Source organism: Candoia aspera, chromosome 6 (assembly GCF_035149785.1).
Source record: "Candoia aspera isolate rCanAsp1 chromosome 6, rCanAsp1.hap2, whole genome shotgun sequence".
NCBI lineage: Eukaryota > Metazoa > Chordata > Lepidosauria > Squamata > Boidae > Candoia > Candoia aspera.
In genome coordinates, this window is record NC_086158.1 from 63,075,114 (window position 1) to 63,102,095 (window position 26,982).

General features: G+C 39.1%; 1 protein-coding gene across 2 annotated transcripts in view; it reads right to left on the reverse strand.

The window, feature by feature from the left end:
- Positions 1–26,982, reverse strand: part of CHST15 (carbohydrate sulfotransferase 15) — a 74,326-nt gene that overhangs the window by 14,957 nt on the left and 32,387 nt on the right. The window contains exon 1 of one of the 2 annotated variants that reach the window (XM_063307307.1): positions 5,361–5,375. The exons of the other annotated variant lie outside the window; for it this stretch is intronic. The gene's annotated coding sequence lies outside the window, so the exon portion shown is untranslated. Of the gene's footprint in view, positions 1–5,360; positions 5,376–26,982 lie in introns of those variants that run through there. 2 annotated transcript variants of the gene reach the window in all.

Here is a 26,982-nt window from a genome sequence, read left to right on the forward strand (position 1 = left end):
TCCAACATAAAAGATGACAGAAGAAAGATATGAAACTTGGCATAGTAACATATGCTTCATCCCCAAATGCATCTTCAGTTTTAAAATATAATATTCCGTCTCAGAGGAGGAGGAGGAGCCAAAATGGTGGTGAAACAGCAGCTATTACAAGGAGCTCCTCCAAGTTGTTTATTTATACCTATTTGTATTATCAGTTTTGTTTTATTTTACAATTAATTTCTCTGTTGGGGGTAACTGATCAAAGACATTAAACAACTGGAGTCATTCAGTGCCAGTCAATAACAGAGGCACAACAAAATGCTGACATATTAAACTATACATCATCATCACATTAAGTCTGTGAACTAAGCTCTTCAGTATATTAGAGGAGGAAACATAATAACCAAAACCAAGAATTAGGGAAATATATAGTAGTTATATGCAGCTGACCAGAAGAACTTCCAACACAGCCCAACTGCATGGAGGAATACTCTGTTCTACTTATGGCCTTAACATCTCAAATACATATCACTGACCTTTTAACTCAATGAAAGAGCTGCAGAGCACCCCTTCAAAAGAAAGAAGCCCTACTAATTCCAACAGAGGATCCATAAACTGGAAATACTCAGCTTGATAGGGTGGTATAAATCCAGAAGAAAACCTATTCTCCAGGCTAGCCACCTCACAGCAGAATGAAAATATCTTTTAAAAAATATTGTGCTGGAGACCACCTACAAATTTAGCACCCCCATGCCTCTCCCTGGTTGCTTCAGAGTTCAGGATCTCAGGTACACAGGGATGCAAATATGAAGGGATTCAATTTGCTTGGAACAGGCCCTGGGTCAATCCTGGTCCTGCTTCATGGTGTTTATCAAGCTACATTCAAAACCTGTACTACCAGTTCGCTTTGAGCCCCAAGAATTACCCTGCCAAGCAATGAGTCTGCAAATGATCAAGATTTACCTTGTAGCAATATAAGCCATAGTGCTCTTGTATCGAATCTGATCCCTAGTAAATATGCTTTCAACATTGCTGGAGTGGATGCTGTCTCCCAAAACAATCCTCCCAACCCTACAACAAAAGTGTCAGATCTCCCAACAATTACCCCAAGAAGACTCATTCCCTCTTAGCCTCAGGCAAATCCCTGACACTGATCTCTTGGAGTATGACTGGGTAGAGACCTAGGTCCAAAGACATTGCATTTATAGAAAATATTTCTAAATTCAATATTCTCTTACTTAAGGAAACCTGGGAAGCTCACAATCTCTGTATAGATAGATTCAAAACCCTGCTACAGTGCCTGGCCTGGGACATGATAGATAGTGTAAGGGACTACATTTACACATTTCACTTAATCTTAATATCATTTCAAATTAAATGTTTGGAACAATATATGCAAGTAGTCACGATTAATTTTATCAATGTGATCTTGTTATTGATAAAATGTTTACATTCTGCCTATCTGTCTATGCTCTCAGGTTAACATCCTTTGAACTAAGGTAGAATGTTCTATATTCCACCAATACCACCCAGATCTAAAGACTGTGCCTTCTTTATTTGTTAGGGAGGCTACAGGTAAAACTGGGGATTTTAAGGGGCTGTATATGCTGCAAAGCTAAACTTGAAACGGTGCATTGAAACGGTCCACAAATTGCAATTGTCCTGCTGAATACTCCCAAAGAGTCCCCCTTTTAGGGGGAGATGGGCAGTGATAGAAATGTGAATAATTAATTAATTAATTAATTAATAAAATGGCCTGGTGTGAATCCCTTCTAATTGATTATACAGTAACATCAGGAAGACTTCGCCCATTCCTATTAGAATTTTACACTGATAGATGGTCTGATAGTGATTATTTTCCTAACCTATTGATTTATTTTTACAAGTATACGGTATGTGTATATTGGTAGAATGTCCAATAAAGATAGGAAAATGGATGGCAATATTTTAAAATATGCAAATAATAAAGTTAAGGTAATGGGTAATAAGTGGTCTGTTACGGGGAATAAGTGTTATCAAAAGAATAAAAAACAGCTGTGTATAAGAATCTACATCTGCCCACTTTGTGATGTGGTTTGTCAGTAAAAACACGGAAAGGTGAATATAGTGGGAATGAATTACTCGGGAAGTGTACGTCATGAAACAGAAAGATAAGTCAAAAATGAATGAGCGCTGATTGAGACTGAATACATATCTGAATGACCATTACAAAAGAAGTATATTAAAGTGATTTTGAGATTCTTCAAAACAAAGTGGTGAGGAGTTCAGCAAACAAGTCAACGTAGGAATCACAGCATAGAAGCTGTGGAAGCAAGGATAGTTTGCAAAGACAGAAAACAGGGAGAGGTATAGCAAATTGTGTTGGTTTAAACTAGATTTATATATGTTTCCCTTATCTCATGCTTTTAATTTCTTTTGCTTAATATTTCTTACTCCTCTCCTATCCCAGAAATAGAAGAATACTATGCTATGAAGAAAAATGGTTGAAACAAGACTTGGATTTTTTCTTTTAAGGATATAAATGAAACAGTTGCTTGAAATGCCATTGCTGAAGTAAGAAAAAGCTTATATGAGATTAATCCCCATTCAACCAAAAAATTAACTGTCATAATAATATTATAGAATACAGAATATTGTTTAAGGCTTCCAAGCCCAACCTATTCACCTCTTTCTAAAAGCAAATGTATATTCAAATGGGAATAGAATGAAAGAAAATGTAATGGAAGTCACTAGGTTTTGTCTAAAAACAATTAAGAATGGTGAGTTTTGCCACCTGATGTGCAAGCAATATAGTGATAATAAATGGCATCCACAGTTGGATGCTTGTTTGGATATGGATCCCATTTACATATGAAATTCTAGCAAACGAGATAAACAGAATTTTTAACCATAATAAATATTTGATTTGATGTGATTCAATAAGTGTAAGTAAGATTTTTCTATTCTGCCCCTAAAGCAAAGAGAATAAGTAAGTTTTAATGATTTTAGTAAGTAGTAAGCAATTGTTTTTGTTATGTTTCTTATATTATCCAAGAGAAGACTGTAACCTTTCTGAAGATAAGGGTTTGGACTACCATTCTAGAGGGCTGACTCCTCAAAAGTAGGTGAGGCCACACCCATTCCAAATGCAAATTAAATTAATTTCCTCCCTTCTTCAATGTTTTGATTCAGTTAATTGATTTTAATTAGGTATATCATACATACTTAATTATCCAATTAAATATAACTGCTTGTACATATCAAGGCAGGGATTTACAGTTGAAGTTCCTGGAAATGTAGTCCAAACCCTTCCAACTGCTATAAACTGAGTATTAATTGCAGTTGATCAGCTTCATTCATCCCTGCCCCTAACATAAATTAATACACATCTTAGCAAAGACGTTGCACCCCCATATTCCATTCAATCCTCTCTCAAGCAAGCCTAAATTAAACTGAGAACCTTACTGGAAAATAAAGCAACAGGCTATTCCACAACAATTCCGTGCTGCTTGGTAGGAAGTAGCAACAACTTTCTGAAGATAAGCAGCAAAGGAAGAACCAAGAACTTTCCCCTCCAGTAAAAAGTGGCAGCACTTTTTTTAAAAAAGTAAAAGGTAATAGGGTAATTCGACAGGTAACCACACAGTGGCAGAAATATAATCATAATATGGGAAAGAGTGAAAGGTCAGGGGCTTTACTCAGCACTCAGAGGCATTGTTGGAATCTCTATACCACTAAAGTCCCAACATAACTTTCAGAAAAACATTAGAGCTGTATCAGAAAGTTTGGAATAGAAAGAGAAATATCGTTTGTATGTGTCTGTTTGATAAACAAATATTTAATAAAAGACATTGTCGAACTGATTAGTCCTTAAAATCACTATGTATATCTCCAAGGGTGTTCATAATTTAAAATACCCTAATATATGAACTATTGCCTGATGCTGCCACTGTGAGTTTAGTCTGCTACAGCTCTCACCATGCAAGGGCAAGGAAATGTAAGGGGCAAACCCCCATTATATTAGCAATGCACTTTCAGTATATGTTCCTGATTCAACAAATTAATGACAATATATCTGATATTGCACAACTTTCCATCTTTCTACTTGAATCCGAATCAGTTCAATTAGTGTATATAAGTATTACTACATTGAACATTTAAGAAGGAACTGACCACTACAAGATGAAGTGGTAGTTAGTAGCTTAGATGGCTTGTGAACAGGGATGGAATAATTAACGGAGACTTAACAGCCTCATTAACAGCCTTTGTTCCAATATCAGCAGTATCTATTCAAGAGAAGCTCTATTTTTCTTCCTTCTCAGTAATGCCAAGAAGAACATAACATTCCTAATTTATCTCAACTGATGTCCTTCTCAAGATTTCAAATATACGGCTATGTCAACAGTTCCACAACTATCTTGCACAAGGAATGCAAATCCATTTATTTACATCTGGCATGTTAATTCAGAACTATTTGTGCAATTAAAATTCCAGTTTGTAGTATTAATGCTACATATTGCTGTACAGAGGTCCCCTAAGTAATATAGTAGCCACCAATAGCTCTTCTGAAATACCAAATGTTCCTCATGTATTAATATTTTACCTGCAAGAACTACTATAAATTCAGTATAATAAATTTACATAAAATATATTAACTAAATGCAATTTTTTCATAGCTATATTAGGGTATGAATAATAAACTGTTTAATGAAAAATGGTATGATCAGAATAAATTACACTGACATACATTGCATGTCAATTAATGTAAAATAACATGCATTTGATTAATGTTGTTTGATTTCCATACTAGGTTAAACAATATGAGACCTTTTGCTTCATCTTCAATGTTGCTGTGAAAGTCACTTCTATTTGAAATTGGGAGAGTATTCAACAATACAAGGCATTGCTCTTTGAGGAAAATTCCTGTGCATATTTTCAATAACAGATAAAGACCAGTGGATAATTTTCCAAGCTGCCTGGACATGCAGAATTGTGGAAGATCCTGAGAAATTCTATGACAGATTACAAAATATGCTAAGTGCAACAATAAGGATTTGGTGCTAGTAGTGCATGATTAGAATGCAAAAGTTGAAGAAATGGATGTGGAATTATAGGCAATAGGAATTACAGAACAAGTGTTGCCTCGTGCTATGTAAATGCAAATTCTACACATCAATATGATCAGATGTATAACATCAGGAACATCATGGCTACAAAATAGGACATAGAAGAAATTCAATCCAGTTAACTAATCACCTCAGGCGCAGAATGTGGAATTACCGGTGTCATATATATGTTAAACTTGGAAAAATAAAGAGAGCAAGCGTGCCAGCAAGTTTTCACCTGAAGGACATGGCATCTTAATTTAAAATCTATATAAGGAACAGACTCAGTATGCTTACCTTCTGTGAAAGAGAACTTGAGAGCTGTGGAAAGAGATAAGAGACATGATGAAAAACAAACTAGAAAAAAATATTCCCAACATTTCAAAGAGGAAAAGACCCAAGTGACTTTCAAAATAAACTACCATGATAGCCAAAGAAATATAGAAAATAAAGATCTTCAGCAACAAGAGCAAATAATGACTGAATGCAGATTTACAACACCAAGCAACAAAGGCCTAGGACAGATACCTCAATCTAGATGTTAGCAAAGAAGGCAAAATAACAAGAAAAGAAAATAAGGGTTTTTTTAAATAATCAGAGAAATGACAGGAAAAGGTACCCTGGAAAAGGAATAATACAGAGTAATCACAGAAGAGATTTAACGGATACAAAAGAAGATAGAAAGCCTATACTGAAAATATTTACAAGTGGTACTACAAAATAAAACATTTGCAGAGAGAAAATACAATCAGGAATTCACTCCATTAGTAAGTTAATTATAGCATGCAATAGATCAGGTGTGAAGTAAGAAATCAGGGTGCAGATAAAATAGGCCTGATTGTTTCAAGCTGCAGGAGTCAGAGTGTCATGAGTGCCGTTGAGCTGAAGACATCAGCACAACGGCACACATGACAATAACGAGGAAGCAGAGGAAGGGACTCAAGATAAGCATAGCACGCACAACAACAGACACAGACCCTGGCCGGAGGATGCAGCCATCAGAACACAAAAGAGAAAGAAGGAAAGACAAAGACTAGGCGGATCGCGAGGCACACCCAAGCTGTTAGCAAAAGCGCAACGGAGATCGCCCAGCTGACAGCAATCACCGGCTGAAGGAGGAAACCGATGATGGGCGATCCCGGGGCACCAGCTGGGGCCTCGCAACCCTTCACCTACCGGCACGACAGCATGCAGGACAAAGGGGGGATGACGTAACCCAGGGTAAGGGGGCGCTGACCGGCGCGGGGTATTTAAACCCCGCACCGGCGCGCTCCCCTCACTCTCAGCTTTTTTCGCAACTGACACTACGTATGAAATAAACTGGAACCTGCTCTCCTTTGAATCAGCGTCTGTGTTTTACTCTGCGGTAGGCAGTGCATGACACAGAGGCAGTTAAAGTGCTAACAGTTATATGACAACAAATATGGAGTAAGACCGTGGGGCTAGGAGATTGGAAAAGACCTCAACCTAAGGAGGGAGATGCAAGAGAATGTACAAAGTAAGTAATTCATTATGCAAACACAGATTTGCTTCATATGACAAATAAAAATAGAGTCACACATGGAAAGTAAAATGACGAATCAACGGGAGGTTTCAAAATAGGCAGAGGGATATGAGATCAGATAGCTAATAAAATATAGATGAGTAACTGAGAAAGCAATAGAATTATAAGGAGATGCTTCAGCTTTGACTTGTTGACCACAGCAGGACTTTTCTTCTGTAAATTACACCAGAATGTGCAATAAATTAAGACTAAAAACACAATGTTCCTGTAAAGCCCACAGAGCTCTCATATCAGAGACTTACAAGGCCCTGTCACAGCACTATAAACCCCAGTCTATCATTATTGCTGAGTACTTTAGATTTTATGGCAGAAATCACAGTGTAGGAGAAAGCCTCACAGGTTATATTATTGACTTTAAAAAGCTATCCCCACTTGTGCATCTTTTCTGTAGAGAAATACTGTGTCAAGAGCACCATAGACAATAGCACTACTTCCAGGGGGTAGGAAATCTCACTAATAGCAAAATAATGTGTTCCAGTCCTGTGGGGTTGAATATTTACAACAGACCTGCCCTTTATATAGGAGACTTGCCACAGTTCGGGGAAATAGAGCCACATTACTTCAGTGTCCCAGAGTAAGGGCATATTACAGGTAGTCCTTGTTTAGTGACCACAATTGGGACCTGCAACTAACTGAAGAGGTTGCTAAATGAAACCATGACTGTGCTTATGATCTTACTTCAGCTTTCCTTTCCTTTACAGAACTGCGAAGGTCGTAAATGCAAGGAAGGTCACAAAGTTCCTTTTTCATTATTGTTGTAATTGTGAACAGTCACTGTACAAGGCAGTCACTAAACAAGGACTTAATACCTTCCCTGGCCCTACTGTGGGCACATGATCATCCTACACAGAGACTCAAGAGTATTCAACTTAGGTGAAAAGGTATTTATTTGGGAATTCAAGGATTTGTTGTAGAACAGTGCACAATGTTTACTTTCTCACTACTTCTGGGTTGATATGCATACATAGCACTTCCCTCAGAGGACCACCCAGTAAACTTTATTTACTGGGAGATACCTTGCAAGTGTCTGTGCATTAGAAAAAGTGTTTGAAAGAATGAACTTAAAGCAGTTCTTTTTAATGGTTCTTATTGTTGTGTTCAGATGTTAAGAACAGCTTGTCAAAAGGCATGGGAATGTAAATTTTAGCTTGGGCAGCCATTTTTGTAAATGGCAGCATTCCATTTAACTGCTAGGAGTCATGTGATATGCAGTATCTCATGGCACCAGAAATGAGGTGAACGTGTCTGCCAGCAGACTCTGCTGTTAGTTAGGGCTTACTGCAATGCAAAATATGACTCTTCCCATCAAGAGGTTTTGCTGCTGATTTAGAAGCACCACGCATAAATACACAGAACACTAACCTCAGAATGACATTTAATGGGAACCCAAAGTTATTACAGGGATAATAACTATGCCTGGGAAGATAGAAGAATGGGAAAGCAATGTATAAGGTGGATGGATAGGATCATAGGAATGTCTTTGGAAGGGTAACAAGATATTAATAGTGACAATCTAAATTGTAAACATTTGTTCATGGAGTTATACTAGAATATTGCCTTTAAAACTAAGCAGGATTTTGTTTATAATAGTAGTAAAAGTAATAGAACAGCATGGGAAGAGAAATGAAATAATATGACTAAGTTTCTTTCATATTCACTATCTTATTCCCTCTCTGAAGAAACATCACTTGGAAACTATGAATCCAAGAAACACCTTCTGATACTGAGTTAAAGAAGGGATTTTGTATGTGTGTTAGAGATTGTGAAAGGGACAAGAAAAAATCAAGAAGAGAGTTTGTTTGTTTATTTATTTATTTCATTTATATTGAGTTGATTAATCCACTTCAAGGATAATTAGAACAGTAAATCAGAATAAGCTTTCTGAATTTCTGAAGTTCAAGCTATATCTCTAAACTGCCTTGCCAGAGTAAAAGTCTTTAGGTTATTCTCTAGTAGGCAAGAAATTAGATAATGTTTCAGAGCATATGCATAGTTTGTTTTTTTTCAATTCTCACATACCAATCATTTTGGAGGGAAGAAAAGTACTTCATAGCAGTCATTTAGTTGATGCTTGCAAATAAAGCCTTACTTTTCTACCATGGGGTGTGGCTGTACACTCATTTCCAAAAATGGAAAAGCTCTTCAAAGATTATTGTATTTACAGGGATTTCTTTTTCTGTGCTGAAGTGGGGGTGGGAGACTGGAAGATCTCTGGACTGATTTCTGCATTAAACAAAGGTCTCATTTTTCGTATCCTGTTTGGAGTGGAAGTTAAAGAAAAACAAAGCAGCATGAAAGAACCAAAGAACAAAACTATAATTTACAGGACAAACAGTAAATATTTCTTTAAAAAAAAAACAAGTATTCTACTTTCAGGTGTCCTAACATCAGCTCCCCTGGTTAGCCCACCATCTCCTCCTGGGAAGCCTTTGTGAACAATTCAGGTTTGTAAATATATGAAGAAGACCTGATACAGAAAGAAGTAAATATTCAAAATTCTTTCTATTCTTTTCATCATATGGAAAACATTGAGCAAATCTCCAAAAGGAAAATTCACTGAGTATTTTCCCTTTTTTCAAAATAAATAAAGAACTAATCATTTTGCCTTGCCATTTGCAAATTGGGAAACCAGCATTTTAATTGTACATGTATTATACAGAACTACCAGTGAAAAGGGTTCAAAATTTTACAGTCAAGAATACTGTGGCCAAACCAGATTTGAAGTGCAAAGACCCAGATGGCAACCAGGTATAAATAGTTGTTGTTTTCTCTATCACTTTAATCAAAAGTGAATTTTAGTATAAAATTCAACCAAGATGTGTGGATTTTGACTATAAAACTGATAGGAAATATCTCATAATATTGTATTTCAGATTTGTGGGTTAGCTACCCATATTTTGGTATCTACGTCTGAATTTCTTTTTTTAATGTTACTTATTTCTTATGTGAAAAGGTAAAAGGTCCCCTGTGCAAGCACCGAGTCATGTCTGACCCTTTGGGGGACACCACTTTCGCAATGATTTCTTGGCAGACTATAGCGGGATGGTTTGCTGTTGCCTTCCCCAGTCGTCACCTTCCCCGGCAAGCTGGGTACTCATTTTACCAACCTTGGAAGGATGGGAGGCTGAGTCGACCTGAGCCGGCTACCCAAGAATCCAGCTTCCGCTGGGATCGAACTCGGGTCATGGGGAGAGTTTTGGTTGCAATACTGCCACCTACTACTCTAGGCCACACGAAGCTTCTACTTATCTCTTATATTATTTTAAAATATATAATAAAGAATTGGAAAAAAAATCCAATATTAACTATTATATAAAATGCCATTATTAACAAACTAGCTTAAATAACATACATGCCATCCCCCAGTACAAAGAAGTCTTTCATACTCTTCTTCAGGGCTTACTTATATTAATTAATCCAAAAGAGATGTTAACCCATTAAACAGGTGACAATTTTCCTTTGAAATATAGCGTTGGTGATATATCTTTCATTGGTCCAAATCAGAATGTGAAGATTTATAATACTTGAATTCAATAAATATCCAAAATAGGTTGAGATTTTTTAAAAAGACAAATTCTGTTGTAGTCTATTAATATAATGGATATCAAGTGGGTTTTGGCCCTGCTGAGATACTGGTCCAGCTACAATATATTTAACTTATCTTCCAAAAGATTGATACCACACTATGGCCAGTGATGTTGGACTTGCACTGTTTTGGGGAACCTGAATTATTGGCTCAGCTCCTGCTCCAGAGGCAATGCTGCAAAGGCAGTTTTGCAGCATTTTCTGTAGAGCTCCAGGGCAGTTTGTTTCTCATTGGCATGACTGCCCATTTCATCCAGCCTCCAGGAATTATCCTCTCCAGCAATCTCTCCAAGGGATGGGATGGCTTTAATCAAACAGAGGCTAGTTGGGATTTGCTTTTCCTACCTTCAAAAAGAAAACACAGCAAGAAAAGAGCACAAGTAGGAGTGAGGCACCAGCAATGAGAAATAGTAAGAACATTTGTACAGCAGTGCAAAACTGTTGTAGAATGCTTGTCAGCAGGGCAAATGGCTGTGTAGAAGTGCTTAAATACTAACTAACCTTGACTGTTGAATCCCACCGCATCAAGCACCTAAAGTGCTATGATTATTTTTCACATTGGTATTATGAGAAGGCAAAAGTGACCACACCTCTTTGAAACACTTGCTTCATGGATTTAACTTCTGGTAGTAAAATTGTTTGAATAAAAGTGAAGTTCAGTGCACAGGAGAAGGAGAAAACCAATAATATTAATAACAACAATAACAACAATGATGATGTTGAACATTTCAGCTGCATGTTAAACATGCTAAGTTTCTCCAATTAACATTTTGTTAATAAACTGCAAGCAATCTGATGTTATGTGTGCTTAAAAAAATTTAAAATCAGTTATATCAGAAATTTCTACTTCTGTGACTTCACCACAAAAAGTATTGAGTAATTATTTTGAAAGCCTATATGACACAATTTGGAGGCCAGTGACCTTGTCCAGCTAGAATACCCTCTCACACTTTTAAAAATAAGATTTCATAATACACAGCTCATGAGAATTTTTCCTCCCAAGGGAAGGGGGTTAAGGAGGATTTAAAAAATTAAACACATGGCAGCCATCAGAAATGTCTGTACATAGTTTGGCCAAGTTATTCAGTTACAAATTTGCTGTCAAGCTAAAACCTTCTCTACTAAAATGTTTAAGCATGGGTTATGAATCAGTTGTCATAGTTGTCCTAAAATGTCAATTGAAATATGTTCACATTTTTCACTGGTACATTTAGAGAAAAAAGAGAACTGTGTAAATCAGAACAGATTCACAGATGGTAAAAGGAAATAAATTAGTTGCTCACCATTATTGTTTTCTTCTGGGAGCAAATTACAACATTCTCATTTCTGTTACTAAACTTGTTTGCGTGAATATTTCTTGAACTGTATTTCTACAGTTTTTTTTCCTAATCTGTTTTAGTTTCAAAATAAAAATATATTTCTTACCTGGATTTTTAAAGGAAGATTAAATGAATTGCACACAGAAAGTCAGGTTAATTAGAACTTTGAAGTGTTTAAATAATTAGCTAAATCATCCATTATCAAGGATATACTATTTTTTTTAAAAAAATCAGCTATCTACATACTGAAGTAGCTATCTATAAAGTACTTCAGCTTATACATATATGAAAGGAAACTCAGAAATAGCACAGATGAGTAAAACTACATTTTGTGTGCTTGAAAATGTATATATAGTTTTCCCACTATTGTAACCACAATGAGCAATTTTCCTGAACATCCCACACTACCCTTGAGACTGTACACCAAGTCTTAAAAAAAAGAAGACTTAAGGGTAAAAAATACATTCTCTCTCTATATCTAAAAATATCATTTGGGATCATTGCTACAACATGTTTATGTTGAATCTTTGGACCACACAGATTTTGAATAAATAATTCTAGCAGTATGTAATGCCTCAAATCCTAATTAATATGAACTAAGTCAACCAACTGTTTAAAGCTATGATATACTATTTACAATAATTCATTTTCACTCTGTTGTCTTTTAAAGTTTTCAGTTGATACATAATGGCAGCTAAAAATGCAAAGAACAGGAAACAATTATGGCACAGATTATACCAAATTAAGTTGAATTTATTACTTTTGAAGTTTTTCTTTTTTTAGAAAGGTAAGCTTATCTTTTTTTTTTCCTGGAATGTAACATAAATTTATCAAGTCCAATTAAACCACAACATGGAAATAAAGCAAAGGTTGATTGCATCAACAACATGAAAACAAGGTTTTTTAAAAGGTCATTAAATTTTTCCCTAATACAAAGTACCTATTCATCCTTATTTATAGGTTAGGAGACATAAACAGAAAAATACCATTCTCTTTTCACAGCAACCTCTTGAGACAATTTAGACTTACAGACATCAAATAGCCCAACATAACCAGCAAGATTTATGGCTTGAATCCAGATTTCATAATCCAAAACCAGTTCCCTACACATTACCCCAATTCTGCTTACCTTGTTTTATTCTTTATACAGGAATTAAACTTCACTAAATCATATGCAACATCATCTGATTATACAAAGAGAACATTGCTATAGGGCTCAATGACATACATACATGAGTACATATCCATCTTGATTTTCCTTTCCATAGGAAGCAACAATAATGTTCCCCATATAAATTAGCCTATTGCATCTTCCCATCAAGATACTACTGAAACTAACTCATAGGGAATGTTATTGCCAACTGGAACTTTCAGATGTTTATTACATGAAACAGTAATCTACTGTGAATTCCTGTACCTTTATTCTATGTCTCTGCCTAATAGGAAACCCAATATAATATAATATAATATAATATAATATAATATAATATAATATAATATAATATAATATAATATAATATAATATAATATAATATAATATAATATAATATAATATAATAAATATAATATAAATATAATATAATAAATATAATATAATATAATATAATATAATATAATATAATATAATATAATATAATATATAATAATCACACAATGAGAATTCCTATATACCATGATTTTAAAAAAAAAGCTACAATAATGACTGATTTTCATTATCTATCTATCTATCTATCTATCTATCTATCTATCTATCTATCTTTTCCATAGGAATTACATTCTTGCTCTACCCCCTTAATACTGAAGATGAATCGTTCTGAACCAGTGTCTCTCTTTCTATCTACAGAACAGTACTGCATACTTTGTCATTGTCTTTTTGTTTGGTTGGCAATGTCTTCAAAGGGAAAGAGACCGAGCTCCATTTCAGCCAAGCATGGAGGCAAGAAGCAAAGAAAAACCATAAATCTGGATTTAAAGATGAAGATCATCAAAGTGCATGATGAGAGGAAGAAGGTTAACGTTATTGCACTAGAAGAAGGGCTGGGCCATTCCACCATCTCCACTATCCTAAAGGACAAAGAAAAGATTAGAGAGGTGATTAAAGGAACAGGATGCTATTATTACCAGGCACTGAAAAGGGCTCATCCATGAGACATAAAAATGGCTTGTACTATAGACTGAGGATCAAATCCAAAGGAGTATTCCAATTAGCCTTCTTCGGATTCAGGCTAGGTCATGCAGCATTTTCTCAATGCTGAAGGAAAGAGTGAATGCACGGAGGCATTCACTGCCAGCCATGGCTGGTTTCTGTGGTTTCAAAGAAGATTTAATTATCATACCTTACACACAACAGATGAAGCCGCAAGCGCTGACCAAGAAGCTGCCCAACACTTTCCTGACCAATTTGATCCGATCATAGCGGAATGCAACTATTGGCCAGAACACATCTTCAGTGTGGATGAAACTGGGATGTTCTGAAAGAAAATGCCAGTGCAGACCTACATCCACAAAGAGGCCAAAGCAATGCCTGGATATAAAGCATTCAAGGACAGAACAATCTTGTTGTTGGGTGGAAATGTCTCCGGATTCAAGCTGAAGCCATTCCTGATCCACAAATCAGGGAACCACCATGCCTTCAAAAACTTCAGCAAGAACACACTCCCCATTTACTACTGATCCAACTGAAAGGCTTGAATGACACAATTCCTCTTCAAGGATTGGTTTATGAGCTGTTTTGTGCCCCACGTAAAGATCTACTGCTTGGAGAACAGAATCCCTTTCAAAATTCTCTTGCTCCTTGACAATGCCCCTGGACATCCTCCGCATCTTGGCAATCTCCACCCAAATGTAAAAGTAATTTATCTCCCCAAAACCACCCCCTCCTACAACCTGTGGAGCAGGGAGCTATTGCAACATTCAAGGCCTACTATTTGTGTGCAATGTTTGCCAAAGTCATAGCTTCAATGGAGAATGAGGGACTAACATTGCAGGACTATTAGAAAGAATATAATATCCTCCATTGCATTACAAACGTGGCAGCAGCCTGGCAGGATGTCACTGCAAAATGCATGCAAGGGATTTGGAAAAACTGTTCAAAACATTTTGCTGCTTCTGTAAAAAATGTTGAAGATTTTGACCACAATGAAGATTTACAAGAAATCAGTCAGGGAATTTTGACACTCACCAAATCCCTTGATTTAGAAGTTCATGCTGAGGATATGAAAGATTTGATAGCCTACACCAAGGGAGAGTTTTCCAATGAAAACCTAATAGAGCTGCAAGATGAACTGGAAGGACGAAGAAGAGGAAGAAGATGTCAAAGGAGTAGGAGAACATATTACAGTTCAGTCCAAAAAGTTAATGTTGAAACGATTGGCAGAGTTTTTCTCAAAAATGAACCAAGCTTTATCATTTTTAGAAGGCCTGTATCCAAACGTGCAGCGTGTTGGCAAGGAATGCAGAAAAAATGATTATATCTTAAGGTGCTATTGGGAACTATATGAAGAAAAACAGGAAAAAACCGTGCAAACCATACTTCTTGGGTTCATCCACAGGAACAGAAGACCCAGATGATCCTCAGCCATCAACCAACTGTGCCAGCCTATCCAACGTCACCACAGGAAAAGACTAATCTTGCTGTACATTTATACAGCACTAGGCACTTTAACAATCTTACAGTATTTTGCACTGTATTTTTGTACTGTTATGCAATGTTATCCCTGTAATAATAATACTTACGTTAAGTATTGTAATTGTGTATTACTGTATACTATGTTACTAAGTTATTGTTATCATTGTTATTAAAAATGTTTTATACTGTAATGTTAAAAATGTTCAATTCATTGAAGGATAACAGAAATTGATTGAAGTACAGATGATTTAAGGGGGAAAAGTGTTCTGAACTGTTCAGAACATTTTCTCATACCAAAGGGAGGGGAAAAGGTTCCTCAGAAGCATTCTGGATGTGAAAGAGTGTTTTATTAATCTCTTTTAAAACATACAGTTAACAGTCTAGAAAAAGGGCAACTATCATGCACACTGTAAAAAGAAGTACAGTAGTGTAATCCATTTTATTTGTATAGAACATCAACAATTACAATAGTTTTTTAACATGCACTCACATGACTCTTACACAGTTCATGGAAATACAGTTCCATGAACCAAGCAAATTTGGGACCCTTTGCATTATAGTACACATATACAAATAAATTGGACATTACAGTAACAGACCACAGATCCATGTAGATTTATGTTTGACATACTAGCCTAACCTGGTAAAGTGGATTCTGTGTAATAATAGTGTAATCAGAACTGCCAATAAAAAAAAGTATCTGGCAAGCTTGTTTTTTGGGTTTTGGAGATCTACAGTATAAGTAAAATGCCCTGGGATGGCCTTTTCCAGCTAGCCCAACAGTAGCAACTCTAATCTAAAGGTGGCTGACAGCTGCCATTTTAATTTGTCACCTTACATACAGCGTAGTACTGTAGTACTGTACTGTATTTACTGTAACCTTAGATACTATACAGTTTTTTAGACAATGTTCTGCTGATGAAATATACCTTCCCTGCTCCCACTGTGAAGAAGAATGGCAACTCTGCGCCAAGAGACAAATTTCTTCTGCTAACTTGTATAGTAATGTACATTAACAGGTATAGTAATGTATAGTACAAAACATCCTAATTTTAGGGATGGGCTATCCTTGGTCAGTTCTCATATCTGTCCTAGCTGTGGCTTATTTACAGTACTGTACTTCAAAGGGAAAAAAGAAATTCTTTGGGGGGGCTTCAAATGATAATGCTAGCTTGTTCAAAAAAACAAAAAATCTCAAGTCAGTCTTGACCCCTGGTGACTACAGTACCTAGACACGTTCATTTACAGTAGTTGTTTCGGCAACACTTCTTCCTAGAGCTGATTGCGAGTGACTAGCCCAAGGTCACCTAAGTGGTTGTGTGCCTAAGGCAGAATTCAAACTCATGGTCTCCGGGTTTCTAGCCTGGTACCTTCAGCCACTACAGGACATCAAATGGAAAGCAAGGCAATACATCACACCATTTTAAATTAAATGCCTTCATGCTGAATCAATAAGAGCATGGCCATCAAAATCTGAGCCTGTACTGTAACTGCAAATAATTTTCCTGGGCCCGTCTGGCTATATGGCAGAGGTTCACAGCCTGAGGCCCTTGGACAATATGTAGTCTTCTTCCACAACTTGCTGCTGAATTATGTCAATGTGTCAAAACTGTAAAATTAAATATACAAATAGTAATTAAATTTAATATAACATATACAGTATTGAATCAAATTTAGTTTTTGATCCAGCCATGTCTATTTCTTGGTTCTGGCCCTAACAACTTTTGGAAATTCCCCTGGCACACAACTCAAAGACCTAAAATGTGGGATGCTTCAAGCTAAAATCTGCAGAGCCTATTGGCTGAAGAGACTAATCTTTTGACATGAATGGGGATGTGTATCAGTATCCAGAAATGCATACTGTAACTTTTTGCAATGACAGCTGGATTTGAATTAGTAAGCTTAACACTGATATTGTGTCTTGTTTTCCTATGCCTTTAGGAGGATTTGGAACAGAGGGAAGGACTTAGTATTTTTTCCCCATTGTATAAACTGTTATCTCTCCTAAGCACGTTTGATGGGAAGGGCTTCAAAAAATTGAAGTCCAAACATCTTAAAGGTGCCAAGGTTCAGAAGCAGTGAGATAAAGAGATTAGAGATCACTGACCATGGTAAAAAAAAATGATATAAAAATGGGTCTGGACTCACTTAACAACCATTACAACTTACAATCAAAAATCTGGGCTCAGTTGTGATTATTAAGTAAGGACTACCTGTAGTATAATGACTTGAATATAATATAATGCCTTGAGTATCTATCCATCTATCTGCCAGGATGAATCAGTAATTGAGAAATTCTACAATTAGGTTGTTGAAAGTTTTATTTCAGATTTTATTGAAGTCAAGAAATATAAAACAGGGTTTGGCATTAATTTTCTACTACTCTAGAGGGAATAGGGAATGGCCTTGAAGGATAGGAAGAAGAGCCACTATCAAGGCAACAGTCAGATAAGAGGATCTTGAGCCTGGCCCAAGAAAATAACATGATAAAATATCTCAGATCCTTACTGGTTCACATAAAGAGGGAGGGAGGGAGGGAGGGAGGGAGGGAGGGGGAAACACATTCAGACTTGCAAGATTCTGTTCCTATAGCTGTTCCAATAAAAGTAGTCCTGACCTACATGGCATTGGTTTTGTAGTCTGATCTACCCTGTTGGGCTGATAACTACCATTAAAAATAATAAAAGGCTTTCCCAACATAGGTAACTTTCAAATTTGAGATTTTTCCCAGAATACTCCAGCTAGCATGGTCATTGTTGAACATTCTGGAAGTTGAAGCCAAGCACACACTTTGGAAGAGAACCAAGATTGATACAGAGACTGACTGATGCAGAGAACCACTTAACTGGTGAAGTATGAACTTAAATATTTTTGCTCAAGACATAAAGCTATTGAGCAAGTTATATGATCATCACGTGTAATAAGGAACTATAAAAACAAAAAAGAAATAAAAGCAACTGTTAACATAACTAGTAGATAAATACAGACAGTCCCAATACAAAAAAGGAAATTAGGGTGATAAAATCTGATACCACCACAGAACAAGAATCAAACCCATTTGGGTAAAGGTCTTATGCAGCCTGTCACATTCTTCTGTAAGTGTGGGACCACTGAAGAAAAGATCTTCTTCCCCTCCCAACTTTAATTTTTATTTTATTTTATTGAAAACTCAAATATGATTGGGACAGTTGTAGACTGAGCAGATAACTCTTTGCTTTTATGGTGCTTCTTTGATGAAAACCTTTCTCCAAACATGCTGTCACATCAACATACTGTATTTTTTCTTTAACAGGCCAAAAGCAAAGCAGTGTGAGAAGTATTATTAGGAAAAGCATGTATATAAGGATTCACTTCAGGAATCTCAAAGTCAGTCCCATTTATTAATCTAGGCTGAAAACTTTCATCAATTAGTTGCATACTGGTTGAGAGAACAATATAAATCATCACACTGAGAAAAAGTTCACAGACTTGAAAGAAAAAAAATCTCAGGCATAAATGAGTAGACCTATAATCTGATTCTAATTCATGTTTTCTTTCTGTCCTGTGGTTACTTAGAAGATGCTTTGCTTCCAATTCTATAAATATATTAGATGGCAAACACTATTTGGTATTGATTGCATATACATTAAAGTCTACAAATCTGCCTGGATTTTAATATTTTAGAATTAAATGCACAATAAGACAAATAACTGACATTTATTTTTTCATGAGAAAAAATGAAAGTTTATGTTTGAATAGATTAATTTAATGGTGTACTTATTTTTCTTGAAGAAAAATCTTAGTAAATGGAAAATTGTTGATAAACTTTTTTTTATGATTTTCACTTACAGGTTGTCATGTTCACTGTTTCAATGTGCCTGGTACATCGTAACACTTCACATGTCATTTGCTACTCCCGTATTTGGTTTGTAACACTTCACGTGTCAGTTGTTAATTGCGTGTTTGATTTGCAGGGAAGGGAGGCTTCCATACCCTGGGCCGTTATCTCTGGGCTGAGGGAATGGAATGTGTTTGGGTTTTCTCAAATGTTCAAGGTTGTTTTCCCAGGGATGGTGAAGACAGTTATTGGCACCTGGGGGTGGTGGTGGTTAGAATGGCCGGGTGGGGGGAGGTCTTACATTTTGAGCCGAGGGTTCTTAATTTGTATTTGGCGCGCTTTTGCTCATTCTCTGTACTTGCATACTAAACCTTCAATAAACCAGATTTCCTAGAGTCTACTGGTGAGCCTGGTTTTGTTAGGTTAGGCAACCATTACATAAAGCTGAGAATTCCTTTAAACCCTTACCGCTAACCTCTATCCAGAGCAATCTGTGAAGAACCAGAGTTAGCGATGACTGAGCCTACTCCTTTCTCGGGGGAGAGCGAGTATTCAGATGCTGGGGAGCCGGATTCCACGGCTAAAAGAGGTGGGAGAGAGCCCACTCCGGAGTCAGAGGACCTGTCGGGGGTGTCAAGTCCCAGTCCTGCGATCCACAAGGCTGTGAAGTCCAAAGTGGTGAAGAAGGCGGAGGAGGCGCCGACCGAACAGGTGATGTGGGATAAGGAGCAGGGACCCCTACCAGGGACGTCAAAGACGTCTTGGAAGCCGGGGTACCCGCTGTCCCCGAATGTGACCGTGGTCGGTGAGAGAGGGTCGGAGGACTCTGCAACCCCCGTGAAAGCACAAGGGTGGGATGCCCGGTTGCAAGCCCTAGAGGCAATGGTGCTGAAAATATCATTGGCTTTGTGGGACCCGGTCGGGGAGAGAAAGGAGCACCACTCCCGACAGTCGTCCCCCTCTCCTCCCCCCTCTCCGGGTGCGAGGATGAAAGGTCGGAGGAGACATCGGGTGGGGTTCACCATCTAGCAGCCCCAAACGATCGTCCCCATCGCCCCCATGGCATTTGGACGACCGAGGAAGGAGAATGGAAAGGGGGGAGAGGAGACATCCCAAAGTCAGGATTTTGGATTCCTCCCACCCAGACGAAAGATCGATGGGTGCTAAGCGAAAGGCTGGGCAGAAGGAGAGGAAGAAGAGCCCACTGGCCACTAGATACAGGGACTTTACGGTCAAGTTTGATGGGGACCCCACGAAGCTGTCATTTTTCCTGACAAATGCGAAGAGCTATATGGAGGAATTCGGGATGCTGTTTCCTTCAGAGAGAGCTAAGATAAATGCGGTGGCCACCAAGCTAGAAAGCAGGGCAGCTGATTGGTTTGTACAATTGACTGAGATGGAGGCCCTAGAATTGACCGACTTCGAGGACTTCTTGTGGGCGCTCAAGTTACATTTTGCTGACCCATTAGCAAAGGAAAAAGCCAAAGTGGCCCTGAGGGAGTTGATCCAGGGATCAAGGTCGGTAGCAGACTACGCCCTAGAGTTCCAAGCCCTAGCTGCCAAGTTGGATGATTGGTCGCAGACAACCCTGATAGAAATGTTCAAGGATGGTCTGCGACCCGAACTGTTGAGGTGGTCCTTGGGGAGAGCAGACCCAATCAGTCTATATGATTGGATACAGCTAGCAGGGAATGTGGAGCAGGCCCACGCAAAGTTTACTCAAAGCAAGACGGGTCCCAAGCAGATGGCCATGACAAGAGCTGCCAAACCCATGGGCACTGCAGCCAGAGCAGGAAGAACGGCGTGGCAGGAGGAAAGGGAAAGCCGCTACGCGAAAGGGCAGTGCCTCCGGTGTGGGAAGGAGGGCCACCGAGCGGCGGCATGCCCGAAAGGGAAGCCTGAGGAGCGCCAGGGGAGATTGTCGGGGAAGTCGCCCTCCTTCCCCAGAAAGATGAAGGCGGCTGTAGCTGAGGGCAAAGAAGAAGGAGTCCCGTATTTCGGAGAGGAGGGGGAGCCCGAATTACTCCAGCCAGCGGGAAATGCCAGCCACCTGCTCTAAAGGGCGCCGCTGGGCAGGTGGAAGAGGGAGGGCGTGACTATCCCTCGGTGAGTGGAAACTTTCCTACATTGTCAGTGAAAGTTAAGCTGGGCTCCCGCACCCGAACCGTCAAAGCATGGGCATTGGTCGATTCGGGGTGTTCCCGCTGCTTGATGCACCCGGACATGGTGGATGCGTTGGAATTACCCACGTTCCCCCTAAAGCACCCTATGATTTTTACTCAGTTGGATGGTTCTACGGCGGGGGGGGAAGCCAGTCACCCATTTTACGGGTATGGTGGCTTTGCAGATGGGTAGCCACCGGGAAGGGCTGCCGTTTGTCATGGCGCCTGTGGGAGGGCCGTTGGTCATTCTGGGGATGCCCTGGTTGGTCCAACAAAACCCACACATAAACTGGGTGCACCAGACTTTGACATTTGGGGATGGGTTTTACCAAATCCCTATAGAAGAAGACGCCCCGCAGGATGCAGTGGGGAGGGCGGCGGCAGCGACCCCACATCTCGCGGCCGCCCCCCTGGAGGGCCTGCCGGAGCAGTACCAGAGTTTTGCAGATGTGTTTGGAGAAAAGGAGGCGGACCAACTCCCCCCTCACCGGAGAACTGACTGTGCCATAGAGTTGGTCCCTAATGCGCAGCTGCCCAAACCTAAAATCTATGCCATGATGCAAAAGGAGCTGGCAGCACTACGTGAGTTTGTGGAAAAGAATCTAGCTAGGGGTTTTATTGAGCCAGCTAATTCGCCGGTGGGCACCCCTGTCTTGTTCCGAGCAAAGAAGGATGGGACTTTGAGACTGTGTACGGATTACCGTGGGCTTAATGCGGTATCGGTCCTAAATAAATACCCGCTGTCTCTCCTAAAAGACATGCTAGCACATCTGTCTAAGGGGAAAATCTTCTCTAAACTGCACTTGCGGGAGGCATACTTTTGTATCCGTATACGGGAGGGGGGTGAATGGAAGACGGCTTTCAATTGCCCGCTGGGCTCCTTCCAGTACAAGTTTCTGCCGTTTGGGTTGGCAGGGGCACCGGGGGTGTTTATGCAGCTAATCAATGAGGTGTTACATGAGCATTTGTTTAAGGGGTTTTTGGTGTATTTGGATGATGTGTTGATTTACACTGAAACGATGGAAGAGCATGAGCGTTTGGTGAAACAGGTGCTTAGCAAACTAAGAAAGGCAGAGTTGTATGCCAAGCTCTCCAAATGTGAATTTCACAAAAAACAACTGGACTATTTGGGGTACAGAATTTCAGATGCTGGGGTTGAAATGGATCCTGCCAAGGTACAAGCTATTGTGGACTGGGAGCGCCCGTGCACGCACAGGCAGCTCCAAAGTTTCCTTGGCTTTTGTAACTATTATCGCCCATTCATCCAGGGGTTCACTGAGATTGCATTGCCTCTAACTGATTTACTGAAAACCAAGGGGCGGGGCGACACACGCAGGGTGAAAAACCCGGGGGCTGTGCTCAATTGGACGCCTCAGTGTCAGTCGGCGTTTGACAAACTTAAGGGGCTGTTCATTGCTGAGCCTATCCTGCAACATCCTGATCCTGATAAAGCCTTTGTGGTTCAGGTGGACGCTTCTGATTTTTCCATTGGGGCTCTCTTGATGCAAGCGGATGCTGCCGGCTGCCTCAAGCCTTGTGCGTATTTATCCCGAAAGTTTTCTGAAACAGAAAGACGGTGGCATGTCTGGGAGAAAGAGGCGTTTGCGGTGAAAGCGGCTTTAGACACTTGGCACCACCTTTTAGCCCTTCAAATGGGCTAAATGTCCATTTGAAGTGTGGATTGACCACAAGAATTTGGAAGCCCTTAGCACGCCTCGTAAGCTCAGCCCTAAGCAGGTTCGCTGGGCTCAGTTCTTCAGCCGCTTTGATTTCCAATTAAAGTTCATCCCGGGGAGAAAAAATTTCCTGGCCGATGCGCTCTCCCGCTTGCCTCAGGATTCAGCCCAGGCACCTGATGTCGTCGGGACACTTTGGACAGAGCCCCAATTTGGCATGCAGGCTGTCACGCGCAGCCAAGCCCGGGGCCGGTTGCCCTCAGTGTCAGTTTCACCGGCTGCTAGAGCGCCGGCTGTTCCCTCCCAATTGCAACAAAAGTTTCTCTCTGAACTGAAATCTGACACCTGGCTGCAAGCGAATAGAGACAATGTTACTTTTGACAAAGGCTTCGTGTGGAGGCAGAATCGCCTCTATGTGCCTGACAGTTTGCGAAAGGAAATTTTAAAGGGGTCTCATGATGATTAGCTGGCAGGTCATTTCAGCTTTGTAAAGACCCTACACCTTGTCCGCAGGCAATTCTGGTGGCCCTCCTTAAGACGTGATGTCAAGGATTATGTTGCTTCTTGCCCAGTGTGTGCCATGTCAAAACGGAAGGGAGGCAAACCACAGGGCTTGTTGCAGTCTGTCACCAGTCCCTGCCACCCTTGAGAGGAGGTCTCCATGGATTTTATCATTGATTTGCCCCCCAGCCAGAGGAAAACTGTGATTTGGGTGGTTAAAGATTACTTTTCTAAGCAAGCCCATTTCATTCCATGTGCCTCCATTCCGTCGGCGCAGCAATTAGCCCGCCTTTTCCTAATCCACATCTACAGGATCCACGGGAGCCCCTCCCGCTTGGTCACGGATCGAGGGACACAGTTTACTTCCCAGTTCTGGAGGGCATTTTTAAAACTGGTGGGCACTAAACAAGCCTTATCCACAGCATGGCATCCTGAGACTGACGGGGCCACAGAGGCTCTTAATGCCACCCTTGAGCAGTTTCTCCGCTCATTTGTGAACTATCAACAAGACAATTGGGTTGATCTCCTCCCCTTTGCCGAAGTGGCATACAACAACTCCGTTCATCAGTCTACGGGACGCACGCCTTTCAGTACTGTATTCGGTAGGGACTTTGTACCCATTCCTGATCTCCCTCAACCCACCGTTCCACCTTCATCTCCTTCGGATTGGGCTGCGCGCTTGTCGGATTCCTGGCCAGTCATCCAGCAAGCATTGGCTGATGCCCAATCGGCTTATAAGCTCCATGCTGATAAGAAACGTGCACCTCAGCCTCCTTTTAAGGTGGGGGATAAAGTTTACCTATCTACCAAGTACATCAAATCTTCTCAACCTTCCAAGAAGTTGGCACCTAAGTTTGTTGGTCCCTTTCCTATTGTCGCTGTTGTGAATCCTGTCACATTTAAATTGGACCTGCCACACAATCTTAGATGTTTACACCGTTTTTCATTGCAGCCTGCTCAAACCCGTCACCCACTCCGACCGCTGGCACCAAGAGCCCGCTCCTCCCACGCCAATCATGATTGACGGGCAGCAGCACTTCGAAGTGAAGGAGGTCCTGGATTCTCGCCGGCTGCGTGGCACACTGCAGTACCTCATTCGATGGAAGCATTCCTCCCACCCGGAGTGGGTGGCTGCCCGCGATGTGCGCTCTCCCCTTTTTGTTGCACGTTTTCATTCTGCTTATCCTATGAAACCTGCGCCTTAGTGTTCTTTGGGGGGGCGGTATGTCATGTTCACTGTTTCAATGTGCCTGGTACATCATAACACTTCACATGTCATTTGCTACTCCCGTATTTGGTTTGTAACACTTCACGTGTCAGTTGTTAATTGCGTGTTTGATTTGCAGGGAAGGGAGGCTTCCATACCCTGGACCGTTATCTCTGGGCTGAGGGAATGGAATGTGTTTGGGTTTTCTCAAATGTTCAAGGTTGTTTTCCCAGGGATGGTGAAGACAGTTACTGGCACCTGGGGGGGTGGTGGTGGTTAGAACGGCCGGGTGGGGGGAGGTATTATGTTTTGAGGTGAGGGTTCTTAATTTGTATTTGGTGCGCTTTTGCTCATTCTCAGCTTTCTCTGTACTTGCATACTAAACCTTCAATAAACCAGATTTCCTAGAGTCTACTGGTGAGCCTGGTTTTGTTAGGTTAGGCAACCATTACATAGGTTTTGTTTCATATTTTTTAGCCTGATATTATTTAAATCAGGATACCCAAAAAATCCAATTATCCATCACATGTTTTACACCCAGTCATGGAAAAAAATAGCTCTGGATCTAGAAACAGAAATCTCTGGGTGTTGTGCTGCACATTTCCGACTCGCAACTGTTTTACAATAGCAATAACAAAATGTTTCCCACACAAGGCCTAAATTATAATGCAGAAATAAACAAAGCTTGGGATAGCCAGAAGTTGATTTTTGTGTGGGAGGATTTGTTCAGTTCTGGTACTTAAAACAAATACCACAACTTAGAATTCTTAAATTCTAAACATAGTTTTTGTGCACCAGGCTTTCTCTGAATTCCAGTAAAAATCAAAATAAAGCTTCCAAGTCTTAAAACTGCCCATTTGTTTTAGCTTATCCTTCTTTTGTTTCCAGAAGCTAAAAAAAAAGTTATAATGTACGATAAAGATGAAAATTCAAGGTATTTCACTGAGAGTTTATACTTACTACCAATTACTATTCAAAAACAGTATTTTAACAGAGTGTTTTAGAAATTTTCTTTCAAAAGTCCCACCAAATTTCTGTCAACTTTGACATTTTGTAAGACAACAGACGTTAAAGCAAATTATTCTTTTATGATTCCTGTATTGCTTTTCTGTCACTTCAAGCTTTCTTTGATCTTAGCAGCAGCTTTCAAGAATATTTTGGACCAAAAACTAATGCTTTCTGCCAACTTGAAACTGCTGTAGAATACTAACTGCAGAAATGTATAGGAGATATCATCAACCTTAAAATTCTTTTGGAAAAAATACATATTTTAGAAGCATAATATTTAAAGCATTCAGTATTATTACTTCCCTTTTTTACATTTGACAGAACATACCTAAATAATATTCTCAGGAAGTATCATATAAAAAGCTTTTGTTAACAAAGAAAAAATAAAGCAATTTAATTAATGCAGTTTTCTGGACTAGAGTCCAGCAACATTTTGGGCCCCAAGTACCATCTCTGGTGACAGTCCAAGCATCTCTCCTACAATTTGCTGAAATATTAAGTTCTCACCAGACTCACTGAAATCCAGCATAAGATTGCCAAATCTTGCAATATTTCTACACCTACAGATTGAAAGCAACTTTGCCTAATTAGGATGTTGAATTAAAATAGCATTACACATTTACTCATGTAAATTGCAGATCATATAGAAACCTCATATGGCATAGTTCACTGTTAGATTCAAATGACTGATTACACTGAATCATAAACCTGAAAAAAACAGGACTCTTAAAAAAAATAAATTAATTCTATATATTTCATACTGATAAAGTTAAAATAAAGTAGAAATTACAGATATCACGAATAGAAAGAAGCTTTGTCATTACTCCCACTACTAGTTCCCATTATTACTTCAAATGCATATTATTAGCAATGAATCTCATTTTACTTATTGTAATGTTGGCTTTGTACAATTTCTTCTTCAGATTTTCTAATTTTTCCTTTTAAAAAATTACCAGTTTTCTTGGAAATCTAGCCAGATTTCTTGGAAAGGTTCACAACTTTCTATCTATGCAAAGCTAGACATTTAATAATTAGGTTCCTTAAGAATCTCTGATCATTCTGTACTGATTTCTAATTTTAAAATGTTTTTAGAAATACGATCTTCTGTTTTGAATTTAAATATACAGGAAGCTCTTTCAAGCAGCTTTTATTTATGCACTAAGAGATATATAATTACATTTGTAATGTAATGTGATTAAATTTAGTGGAATCTGAAAACTCAGATTGGAGTTTAATTTGATAAATAGTTTCAGGACAAATTTTACATTGCAGATTCAAACAATGTAATCCTTAAATTCATTTTCAAAAAGGGGCAATTTTTTTTTAAAAAATAATGATACAGTGATAGATTTTCTTCACAGTTCAGAAAGTTGCTCAGGATCCTATTTTTTATTTCAAGAGCAGATTGCTGCTTGAGCATGAATACATTAAGCCTTCTTATTGCAATCATAC